Below are 13,374 nucleotides of genomic sequence, written 5' to 3'. Positions count from 1 at the left end.
ATTTAAAAGTAATTGTTGAAAGTATAAACACGTTTTACTGCTGGTAATGTGGGAAAAAAATCTGTCGTGACTATACACGAGTACTCTGTTATGCTGAAATCCTTCACTTCTATGAGCGCTTTGCTCCTCAATCATCATGTCTCAAGGCAATTACTGCAGTTTATGTATTCTGCTACAGATAATATGCTGCCAGTGTATTGTTTACTCCAAGACAAGACAGTATCTGTGTGTAAGAGGTTCTGATTTCTACTCGGCTTCTCGGCTGCCATATCCATGTGTATGTGGTCAGTTCCCTATTCCTCAACCTTCAACTTGTGGCCTATTGTAGATTTGTTCAGAGGTCATTGAACAATGAAAAAGCAGGGAAGTCATCTGTAGAAAAAAGTAAATTGTTGTGATATGTATTCTACGGGGACTGGATGGGACGAAGCCCCAAAAAATCTTCATAAGTAGCCAGTTTGATTAATAAAAATAGAACCTTAATATATAAAATTCAGTAGAGTGAACAAGTGCTCAGAATGTCTGGAAAAAAAAATCTTCTCTATGTTTTACTATATCGTTCCAAAAAGGGAATCTATCACCACATTTGACCTATCTAAGGCGCCGCTCACATCAGCGGTATTTTGCTGCACTGCCGAATTCATTCCAGATGCGCTCCAGCTCAATTCTCCTCCTATGGAATCGCGGCAAGATGTGGTTACATGCAGCCGCGTGTGACGCACGCAATCACGTGTGACCGCATCCCACCACGACTCCATTGGTGGTGTTTTGAGCTAAAACACATTTCTACCGGATCCGGCCCTGCGGCAAAAAAAACACTGATGTGAGCGGCGCTAACCTATTAATATGGGCATACAGATTATAGGCTGCTGAAAAACGGCCTACCTGTCTGCCTCATATCAGATGCCTTGCTATGGATAAATCATCTTTTATCACTTTATATAAATGAACTCTTGCAGGCTATGGGGCGGATACTCTTTTTTTGGGATCTTGGGCTAAGTGACGGTTTATTTTTTGCACCCTGAGCTGATGTTTTTACTGATACCAATTTTGGGTAGATGCACTCTTTTGATCGCCTATTATTGTATTTTATTGCAATTCTGGCGTTCTTAATTTTTTCTTGTTACGCTATTTATCAGTCGGATTCATTTATTTTATATTTTGATAGATCATACATTTCTGAACACATCAATACCAAATATGGGTATTTTAATTGTTTTATTTTCAATGGGGCAAAAGGGGGGTAATTTGAACTTTTGTATTTTTTTCTCTTCATACTTTTAAAAACTTTTTTTCCACTTTTTATTGTAATTACTAGTCTCCTTAGGGGACATGGAGCGGTGATTATCTGATCACTTGTGCTGTACAGAACACGGCATCAGTACTGCTCTGTACAGCAAAAATTACGATCTTATATGAATTCTGGCTTACAGCCCGCGATCACTGGAAGAGCAGCATGACAGACACAGAGGTCATTAGATGGGCCCCAGCTGTCATGATAAATTGGGATGGGCAGACCCGAACTGTAAAGTTCGGGGTTCGTACCGAACACATGGTGTTCATGCATACGAGCACGAGCTTTCTGGGAAGTTCTTGTTACAGTTCGGGTCCAGTTCGGTCCAGGGGCTGTTAAAAAAAGCACATTATTAAAAAACATTATGATTATACTTACAGGTCCCGCGATGCGTCCTGCAGATTCCGTGACCTGGCCACTTCTGCTTCCGCGTCCGATCATTGATGTGCCGCCCAGTAACTAGCACTGACTTACAGGACCTGCCATGACCACCACTAGGCCACTGGATGAGCCGGGTAAAGCGCCTGCAAATGGCGCTAAGAAACAATGCGCCATTTCCAGGGCAGGCTGTGGAGAATCCCAGCCCCCAGCTGCCTGGTTTTACCTGACTGGCGATCCAAATACGGCGGGAACCCACGCCTTTTTTATTTTAATTATTTTTTTAAATAATTATAAAAAAAAATATCAAGGGCACACTGGGTAATAAAGGGGTTAAATCCAGCTTTGTATTCTCAGATGGTACTAAGCCCGAAATTCATGGTGTTACGCCAAATTAGACATGGCCACCATAAATTTCTAGTAAACAGTAAAAAAAAAAAAACAACAACACGGAGAATTTTTTTTGTATTAGAAATAAAACAAAAAAAATGAGACTCCATCTTTATTATAAAAAACTTCTTATGCAGGCGTCACACGAGACGATCTATCGTGCAATCGCACGTGGCGCACAAAATCGTTAAACCCCAGTCACACGCACTTATCTGCTTATCTGCTGAGCGATGTCGCTGTGGGCGGCGAACATCCACTTCCTGAAGGGGGTGAGACGTTCGGCATCACAGCGACGTCACACAGCGGCCGGCGAATAGAAGCGGAGGGGCGGAGATGAGCGGGACGTAAATATCCCGCCCACCTCCTTCCTTCCGCATAGCCGGCGGGACGCAGGGAAGCTGTGTTCATCGTTCCCGGGGATTCACACGGAATGATGTGTGCTGCCCCGGGTACGATGAACAACCGGCGCAGAGAAGAAGAAACGACTTTTTGAAAATGAGCGACATGTCAACGAGCAACGATAAGGTGAGTGTTTTTGCTCGTTCACCGTCGCTCGTAGCTGTCACACGCTACGATATATCAAACGATGCCGGATGTACGTCACTTACGACGTCACCCCGCCGACATATCGCCAGATATATCGTCTCGTGTGACGCCCGCATTAGTCCGACGAAGTCTACAGGGAGAGCCATGTAAACTCTGCTTCATTATTCTGTAAAGACAAGTGGCTCTACAGAAAGAGAAGCAGAGAGATTATTGTCAGCTTTGCTACATCACTCTGTACAGAGTAAAAAGCAGGCTGACAGTGAGGGTATGATTCCATTTGCGTCTCGCATCGGTATCTGCAGGTACGGCCTAATGCTCTCCGGACAGGAGCGCCTCAGCTGCATGGTACATGCAGCCGACCGATCCTGTCAGAAAAGTGCGTGGCCGTATCGGGTGATGCCAATGTGACACTCGCACAGTGACAGTCAAAGTTCAGTTAACAGGACCTTCCGTGACGTCATAGCCATGTGACCAGTCTGTAACCAACGAGGTAATACAGCATTCACACCTGACTGGTCACATGGCTATGACGTCATGGAAGGTCCTTTAGCTAGTGGTGCTAACCGGGAGGGCACAGCAATGATCGGACATGGAAGCAGAAGCGGCTAGAAGACAGAATCTGCAGGACGCGTCGCGGGACCTGTTAGTATAATGACAATGTTTATTATTAACTATATGCTTTATTTTATATCCTCCCCGCCCCATCCCATAACTGTAAAGTCCGAGTTCGGACACAAGTTTGCGTTATCTCAGAACCCAAACTCAATCTTTACAAAACGTTTGGATGAGGCTCCCGAACACGAACATCGGGGGGTTCGCCCATCACTAATGGTAAACCATCAGTGTCCCGCAATCATGTCATGGGGAAGCTGGAAATGACACAATCCCCACCGGCAGGTGTTAAATCCCACTGTCAAAGATTGACAGCGAGATTTAACTACTTAACAGCAGCTGGCTTGATCTGCGATCCACCCATAGCTGTTAGAAGCACATATAGACTGATCGGATCAGCTGACATGTGCAGGGAAAGATGCGGGCTCGGCGTGTGAGCCTGCATCAAAGTCAAGGAGTCTTCCAGACTGTGTTCTCCCAATAGCCTGGAAGAGGTCCATTTACATAAAGTGATAAAAGATGATTTATCCACAGCAAGGCATCTGATATGAAGCATTGAGGTATGACATTTTGAGCACTCTATAACCCGTATGCTAATATTAATAGTATTAATATTAATAGTTTGAATAGGTCAAATGTGGTAACAGATTCCCTTTAAGGAAAATTCTCTTTCAGAGTAAAGGATCAGTGAATGTTTTCTGTATGGCTAGTCCACAGAGCGCAGCGAGTGCTTATTCTTAGCCTCGTCTTTTCGTTAGGTCTTTCATCACTCATTTGTGTCTGCTTTTGCTAACAGCTTTTTCTCATCCATCCATGATCTAGTGCTGCTTTGGGACTCTGCGTCTACAGTCAATCAGCCTTCGATTGAGTCTCTTTAAGAATGTCTTTATTGATTTATTTTTCTTATAAGAGACACCAAAGAAAGCTGGCACACAAAATTATATTTAAATTTCAACCGGAGGCTGTGTATCCCGAGATGTGAGTCGTAGGACACCCTGCATTTGAAGTATAGCCTTATATATGTTTGATATACTAGCCAATAACTGCCCTATAGCATTCTACTCCAACATGTTCTTTAGTTTAATTTTCCTGGGAGATTTGGAAAAAAAGCTGTCTTTTTTGTTACAATGCTTTTTTCTAGATAAAAGCTGAATGTTCTACTTATGTTCTTAAAATATTAGTCCAATCATAGTGTCACTTAAGTTACACATGACCCCCATAGACTTCCACATCTGTATGGAGATTATGTATTATATAAATTATCCAAAATTGCATGCATATTACTATTATCATATTTTATAGTGATTGTCTGCAAAAAACAAGGTATCTTGACAACTTGTTGATCCATGGGAGTCTGACCTGTAGGACCTGCACTATTCGGCAGGACAGGCAACTTATCCCCAATAGGGTGCAGTCACACAGCCGTATAACACAGGCAACAGTTGCATCGCAATGCTCGGACTCTCCAGTGGCTTTCCTGACTGCACCATGACAGCTGCATACACGTGACACGCTTGGGTCAGGAGAGCCACTGGCCAGTCTGAGCATTGTGATGCGATCATCATCCGTGTTATATGGCCCTCTGACTGCACCCTATGAATGGAGCTGCAGTGTGCATGCTCCACTACTTCTACTCTCATTCCGTATGTGGATGCCGAGCACTTTGCTCGGCTTTTTCTGGCAACCCCATAAAGAAAGAATGGAGTGACGGTTAAATATATAAAACACACAACAGTAATTCACCCAATTACGGTAAAACACTATATCACCCAATGAGGGTAGAATACGCTACCAGGGGTCAATCTATAAAGAAAATTCAATCCAATGTAGGTGAAAGGATTTTAAAACATTATAATGACAGTGGTCAAAACAGATTCTATAACATTTCAATCCATATAAATGTCCCAAGAGATCTGTAAGAAGATGAAGTATGGAACAGTCTCATCCATTTCATGGATTGTATGTCGTTTATCGTAGGTGGATCCACATCATACGGCTCCTAGTGACACAACAGTCAAGGAGCAAACTCTGTCCTGCCTAAAAAAAGCACTAAATAAACATTAAAATTATGAACATATTGCAATGTAAAAACAACTTGCTGTGCATAAGTTCAGTCTATTATGTTTCTGTAAACTGCTCCAGATTTCCAAAGATTCGAAGTGGTTAAAAAAAAAGTAACCAGATCATTCTTCATGTGGTTTTCACATGGAAGTCGCTCACTAATTCATTCAATTAAAAAAAAAAACCGTCGGTGAACAAAGTCATTGTAAAAACAACCTGAAAAATCTCCACAAAATACACTTTAGTGCAAAAGATACTTACGTTGGGCATTTACAGTGAAGAAAAGCAATCCCTGAACAGTGTCTGGGAGTTTGTAGTTGGTGCTGTCCAAAAAGCTGATTGTCAACTGTGAGGATTATGATGAGGGATATTCTGAGAAATATTATGAGGATTATGACATTCATACATGTCACCCAGCTGTCCCATTCCATGTGCACACCCCCTGCCCTGCAGCCAGAAGAATCATCCTGCCCCACCTCAAGGACCAAATGGGGAGGTGATAAACCCAATTAGGACAGTTCCTGAGCAGAAGTAAGCCCCCTGCTGACCAGCAGGAAGGGTGGGCAGGCATGTCAGGTTCTTACGAGTTTTACAACTAAACTTCCATCAAAACTCCAGACTGGATAGAACCAATGAAAAAGTTACAATATTAGGGAGCACATTGCTCCCATAAATAAGATAGGAATATTTTCAGATGCTTGACAGCAAGTCGCACGTCACACACTTTTCCGCTAAATTGTGAGATGTGTGTAGCAACTGATAATTAATAACTGGCTGTAGGAAGCCCACAGACCTCCCGTATTTCCTATTTATGGGTAGATAAAATCCTGAGGGGAAAAATAATGGTCATATCTATTAACCTCAGTGTGGACATTTTGTGGGTGTTCTTCTCTGGGTGGTCACTTGTGATAGACGTGTGAGAAGTCCCAGTAAAACTCGTGGCTCCACAACGCCCCCCTGTGCAAGCCAGCATCAGGTTTAATCACAAAGGAACAAGGTAACTCATCCATCTGTATATCTGTTTTTAACCACATCTTATCTGTACCTGTACTTCTGACATATATATTCTATAAGTTCCATCTTGTATATAGTGTATTATCTAGTGTGCCCTTAAGGTGATTAAATGCAAAATGTAATCTTGGGCTGTTCTTTTATCTCGATATCTGAATCTCATGTCTGTGAGGTCGGCTTAGTTTTACACACTACCTGGGCTGGTTTCTAGCTCGATATAGTCCTGTTTACGGACCAGGCCTGTATCTCACAAGGAACTGGTGGCAGTCTAACGCACTGTACTGGACCTGCAGAATTATGTTTCACTGGGGCTAGTGGAGAGTTCCTGTCAATGTTGTGGGTAAGTTGGGTGCCGTGCCTGAGGTTGTGCAGCCGACCGTTCCACTCCCCATGCCTCCCTGTGCTCGTGGGAACAGGAGGTGTCACTGCTGCATTGTGCCAAGCAGATCTTGCGTACTCCTTGGGGGCACAAAAAAAGTCATGTGTTGGCGGAAGTGACGAGGTCATCTCACATGGTCCCGTCATATTAGGGACGTCAGGGTAGGGCTGCGAGGTGTGGTTTTGTCACAGATTGACAGGATCACGACCTAGCTGAGGGATGTTCGAGTGAGCCCCCGGCCCATTTTGTGACATCAACACATAAATAATCTGACAGACTCCATGGATGGAATGCTTATGACTGTTAGGGAAGAAAAGGGTGGCTATAGGTCAATAATATTTTTTTTTTTTTTTTTGAAATGTCAAATGTTTTTTGTACATTTTGAGTTGTTTGGTTATTATTCACACTATAACTTAGGTAAATTTTCTATATGTTTTTCTTTTATTTGCATAATAAATCTGCATAATAGTAGTTGCCCAATAATTACACACACATAGATGTTCTCCTAAGACAAACAAAACCTCACTATTACTTTATGAAATATATAGGTTTTTTTTAACCCTTTGGATTGACCGACAGCTCTGTAGTTGTTCAATAACAAAATTAATCATAAAAAAACAAATTGCCCAATTATTGTGTTCACAATGCATGCCTATGCGCCTTACAAGTTTGAGTCAGGAAAGTCCTTTGGCTATTCAGTACATTGTTGTCCGTACTCGGACCTTAATAAACAGATGTCTAAATTAGGCATAAGATGAAGTAAAGAAGACCCTTCATCAGTTTTAGTATGACAAACTGGCTAAATCATGGAATGAAAATAAAATGTCCTTGTTTTATAATTTCTTGTCTCATCTTGTGAAATCTATAATAAGTCCAATAAGATTTTTTTCTGGAGACTTGTTTTTTTTTCCCTTGCCGACTCTAAGCTTCTCTATGGTTGTTTTCTTTTTGCCAAAATCTGTGGTAGCGCCTCCTTAGACTTATAAATTATATCCTATACTTTACAAGCTAATATGTCACGTGAAGATTTTCACAAACTTTGCCTGCTGTCATGTCGTCATCGGGTTCTGTTCAGACTACAGATTCTGACACTCTACCTGATAACTCCTCTGGTATGTGTGATCAGGCAGACTAAGGTGTCAACCTGCAGAGTGGTAATTCATAGGCAGGCTAGCAAGAATTAATATCTGCTAGTCTGTTTGTTAGTCTCCTTTGATCATATGTTGTGCAGGAGCCAATCACATCTGCTCTCCTCCTATATGCTGGGTGGATCCTTCCACCTATGCCAGCTATAGTTTATCTTAGTTGGTCTGGGTAGTTGTGATGATACAGACTGTCTGTTTAAGTTATATACGTTTGATAGCATTCTTTCACTGCCTCTTTTCCGATTCAGGATGTACATATTTTTGTAAATTCTGCATACAATGTTTGGACTTATAACAGTTTGGATATCCAGCTTTGTAGTAACTTAACATTTAGTTCTGATGGATGTAAATGGTTAATATCAACTAATTAATGGCGAATTACACCTGCCAAACTCAAGGACTTTCCAGACACTATAAGAAGGACTCACAGTTCAACGAACAGTACTTGACTAAGGCTACACTTAGTAGCTGAAACGCGTTGTCGTTGTCATATTTCTCCACCCGTGGAGTTTTGCCTGACCTTGCTGTAATGCTTTTTTAATGAATACCATATGGCAATAAAAATTGGAACCTTTACCTGCTGAACAATCTTGCTCCAAAGCACTGGACAAGCCTCTTTTTTTTTTATCCAGACTGTCTGGTGTGATACCTGTTGCTGTGTGCGGTTGTGGAGTTAACCCTTGTTGCCATTTTGTTAGTACCCTCCAGCTCTTGTTTTTCTCCAGAGTCTCTCTTTGCTTATTTCTGTGTGTGGGCAGTGGGTCAGAGTTTTGGATTTCCCTTGTTTGTCCTTATCTGTTTACCATCTCCCTCCTGCCCCGTCCCTCCGTGGGGGAAAGAGGTATTAAAGTAGTATTTCTCAGGAGGATTGTAAGGCTTGGGACTCTGGTATCTCCACCATTAGGAGTAATCTGAAGGTGAGGGATAGCCTAGAGTCCCCTAGCATAAGGGACAGTATAGGAGCGTCCTATCCCTCGCTATCCTGAAGAAACATTGTGACATAATATCTCTCAACGGAGAGGTGAAATTACAAAATGATAGCTACGTTTTACTCAGCTCTGCAGCCACTATTCTATGATGTGGCCAGTTTAACATGCTCAAACTGTTGAAAGCTCGACTTTGTACTACAAGTACCTTGAGTAAATTTGGGTTGACTAGAGGAGGTTTGTATTTCAGTTTTGGGAATGGATTTCCATTGTTTACTCACTCCAGAAGGTAAAGTGTCGTTACTTTGGTGTAAAGTTGTCTGATGCAGAAAAGGAGGTGCGGGGGGCAAGCATGCGTACCAAACAGTTTCTGCATCTACAGTACTTACGTTTAGCCTGTGACTGAGTGGAGAACTTCCAAATACGTATGGCTTAGTTATAGTTATCAAAGTAGGGGATGTGTTGATTGGAGCCTAAGCCTCACTGGCCACGAAGTTGCGGCGGCAGCAAAGAATAATAAGAATAATACTTACTTTCCTATCAGTATTTATTTTAGCTAATATGTTGTGCTATTATTATATGAATCCAGGCTGTCATTGAAACACTATTTCTGCTCAAAGTAGAGAAGACATTTCCATCTGTCATTACATGTTGCATTTTTTTTTAGTAAAATATGTGCAGTATTAAAAGTAAATGCTTCAATTTATCGCTGCATAAAATCCCTGTGTTACTAAATCCCGCATGACCGTCTCAACACCTCCACAAATTCAACAAGACTGACATGTAAAGCTATATTATAAGAAAGACAAAGCGTCCCGGCTCAGATTGTTTGGATTGTATCATGTCGGTATAAATAGCCGTGATTGACTGTTTTCGGGGAGCACATGTGGAAGTCATTTGTGGCATTCCAGCTAGATTAAAGCATAGTTACAAAGAATCTCCCTTAATTTTTTTTTTCCAGCCAGTATGAATAAAGTTTCAAAGGGGATTTTGCTGTTGTTTCTTTTAAAGGGTACCACAGTGGAGTCAGATGCAGGGCAAATGGATGAAGTGGCCTTTGCTTGCCAAGAAACGTTTGAGGATGGGGAAAAATAAAAACAATTGAAGTGCGCGCTGATAGTTATACTCTAATCACACCATTACTTAAGCAAGTTTCTAGACCTGGAAAGTGTGACACCTGGTGTTTCTTACAAAAGCGCCAGCTAAACCCGATTATCATATGAAAACCAGATGTCGTATATTAATATAAATGAATTACTCGGCAGTCACTCAGGGTCAGGCCTCGACAGGGCAATACTTACACTTATTAAAGATTAGCTAATTTCAGTACATGTCTGAGTGATTTGTATTACATTGGCAATGTGATACTGATACTACAGGCAGCTACACTTGAAACGGGCTCTGCATCTTTTAATAATTAGGCTTCAATAAAAGATCTCTAGGCAAACTCTTATACATTGTCTCAATGCTTTCTCCGGACTATATGTCTTCAAACGCTGGAGGTGTCCTCGGTGAACTGCTGTGCATGTCACCATGGTAAAGATAGGAACATTTAGAACACAAAATGCGTATGCAGCGATGAAAGGCTGGATGGACCAATAGGAGCACTATTCCAGGGTGCCAAACCTCCTGTGCCTATTTAAAAGAAGTTTGACTTTTGAACTGTATAGTCATGGCCGAAAGTGTTGCCACCCTTGAAAAGTATCCAGAAAATGAAGTATTTCTCTCAGAAAACTATTGCAATTACACATGTTTTGTTATACTTGTTTAATTCCTTTGTGTGTATTGGAACAGCACAAAAAAAGCCGAGAAAAAAGGTAAATTGGACATTATTTTGCACAAAATTTCACAAATGACCAGAACAAAATTGTTGGCACCCTCAACTTAATATTTGGTTGCACACACTTTGGAATAATATTTTAATCAATCGCTTCATATAACCATCAACAAACTTCTTGCACCTCTCAACTGTAATTTTGGACCACTCATCTTTCGCAAACTGCTCCATGTCTCATATCTGAAGGTGCCTTCTCCCAACAACAATTTAAAGATCTTTCCACAGGTGTTCAATGGGATTTAGATCCGGATTCATTGCTGACCACTTCAGAACTATCCAGCGATTTGTTTCCATTGATTTCTGGGTGCTTCTTGAAATATGTTGGGGGTCATTGTCCTGCTGGAAAACCTATGGCCTAAAACATAAACCCAGCTTTCTTACACTGGGCACTACATTGCTACCCAAAATCCTTTGGTAATCTTCAGACTTTATGATGCCTTGAACACAGTGAAGGTACCCAGTACCAGAGGCAGCTAAACAACCCCAAAATATCTTTGAACCTCCACCATATTTGATTGTAGATACTGTGTACTTTTCTTTGTAGGCCTCATTCCATTTTTGGTAAACAGTAGAATGATGTGCTTTACCAAAAAGCTCTATCTTGGTCTCATCTGTCCACAAGGTACCTTCCCAGAAGGATTTTGGCTTAAGGTTCCGTCACACTAAGCAACATCACTAGCAACATCGCTGCTGAGGCACAACTTGCTAGCGATGTTGCTGAGTGTGACCTCCAGCAACAACAAGGCCCCTGCTGTGAGGTCGTTGGTTGTTGCTGAATGTCCTGGACCATTTTTTAGTTGTTGCTCTCCCGCTGTGAAGCACACATCGCTGTGTGTGACAGCGACAGAGCAAAAACTAAATGTGCAGGCAGCAGGGAGCCGGCTTCTGCGGACGCTGGTAACCACGGTAAACATCGAGTAATCAAGAAGGCCTTCCCTTGGTTACCCAATATTTACCTTCGTTACCAGCGTCCGCCACTCTCACACTGCCAGTGCCGGCTCCCTGCTCTCTGCACACGTAGCTGGAGTATACGGTAATTAACCCGATGTGTACTGTGGCTAGGTGTGCAGGGAGCCAGCGCTAAGCGGTGTGCGCTGGTAACCAAGGTAAATATCGGGTTGGTTACCCGATATTTACCTTAGTTACCAAGCGCAGCATGCTTCCACGTGTAGCGACGCTACAGCGATCCCTGCCAGATCAGGTTGCTGGTGGGATCGCTGGAGCGTCGCTTAGTGTGACATCTCACCAGCGACCTCCTAGCAATTTACCAGCGATCCCTATCAGGTTGTATCGTTGTTGGGATCGCTGGTAAGTTGTTTAGTGTGACTGGGCCTTTACTCACATACAGTTTGGCATACTGCAGTTTACCTTTTTTTTGTCTCTGTATCAGCAGGGAGGTTCTTCTGGGTCTCCTGCCACAGTCTTTCATTTCATTTAAATATCAACAGATAGTTTGTCCTGACACTGATGCAACTTGAGCCTGCAGGACAACTTGAATTTCTTTGGAACTTGATTGGGACTGCTTGTCCACCATCCGGACTATCCTGCATTGCAACCTTTCACCAATTTTTCTCTGTCTACCTTTTCCAGGGAGATTAGCTACAGTACCATGGGTTGTAAACTTCTTGATTATGTTGCGCAATATGGACAAAGCAACATTAAGATATTTTTCAATAGTTTTGGTTCTCAAGTCCTCAGACAGTTCTAGTCTCCTCATTCTGTTCTCCACGCTTAGTGTGGCACACATAGACACACAATGCAAAGATTGAGTTAACTTCTCCCTTTTTTTTTATCTGGTTTCAGGAGTGATTTTCATACTGTCCACACCTATTACTTTCCAGACCTATGTTTTAATCGGATAATTTTTTTATTGCATTTTAAACATGTACATTACAAAAATAGAAAAACATTGTGCAAGAAGTTACCTCACACAAACATCCCAACCCCATACCCCCCCACCCTCCCCGCTTAACAGTCTCACCTACTTGCACCTCCCGACTCTCCTTTCCTTCATAATGAACCATTCTTTTTAAATATCAATGTCCTTTAAGGCCCTGTTACACGCAACGACGTATCTAACGATATATCGCCGGGGTCATGTATTCTGTGACGCACATCCGGCATCGTTAGTGACGTCGTTGCATGTGACAGCAAGGAATGACCATTAACGATGGAAAATACTCACCTTATCGTCCATCGTTGACACGTCATTCCTTTTCCAAAAATCGTTGATTGTTGAGCACGCAGGTTGTTCGTCGTTCCCGAGGCAGCACACATCGCTCTGTGTGACACCTCGGGAGCAACGAAGTACAGCTTACCTGCGGCCCCCGGCAATGCGGAAGGAAGGAGGTGGGCGGGATGTTATGTCCCGCTCATCTCTGCCCCTCCGCTTCTGTTGGGCGACCACTTAGTGATGCCGCTGTGACGCACCATGAACCGCCCCCTTAGAAATGAGACGGTTCGCCGGCAACATTGACGTCGCAGGGCAGGTAAGTCCGTGTGACGGCTCCTAACGATATTGTGCGCCACGGGCAGCAATTTGCCCGTGACGCACAAACGATGGGGGCGGGTGCTTTAACCAGCGATATCACTAGTGATATCGCTGCGTGTAACACTCCCTTTAGCTCTCCTATAGATCTTATGACCCCAACAGCCTATGTTTCAGTACTTCAAATGATGCTAATCCTGGGAAGTCCAGCCACTTGTTCCATATGTTTTCATATTTTCCAGAGGTAAGTTTGAACGAGCATCAAACGCTTGAAACAATGTTGTTTAATCACAATTCTGGAAAGGTG

At 42.6% G+C, this 13,374-nt stretch overlaps 1 protein-coding gene across 2 annotated transcripts in view; it reads left to right on the top strand.

The window, feature by feature from the left end:
- The window catches only part of RARB (retinoic acid receptor beta), a 964,546-nt gene that overhangs the window by 220,920 nt on the left and 730,252 nt on the right, over positions 1–13,374 (top strand). The window lies entirely within an intron of this gene.

The sequence above is a fragment of the Anomaloglossus baeobatrachus genome, chromosome 6 (assembly GCF_048569485.1).
Source record: "Anomaloglossus baeobatrachus isolate aAnoBae1 chromosome 6, aAnoBae1.hap1, whole genome shotgun sequence".
NCBI lineage: Eukaryota > Metazoa > Chordata > Amphibia > Anura > Aromobatidae > Anomaloglossus > Anomaloglossus baeobatrachus.
The sequence above is the reverse complement of the archived record's forward strand: the minus strand, read 5'-3'. Positions and strand labels throughout refer to the sequence as shown.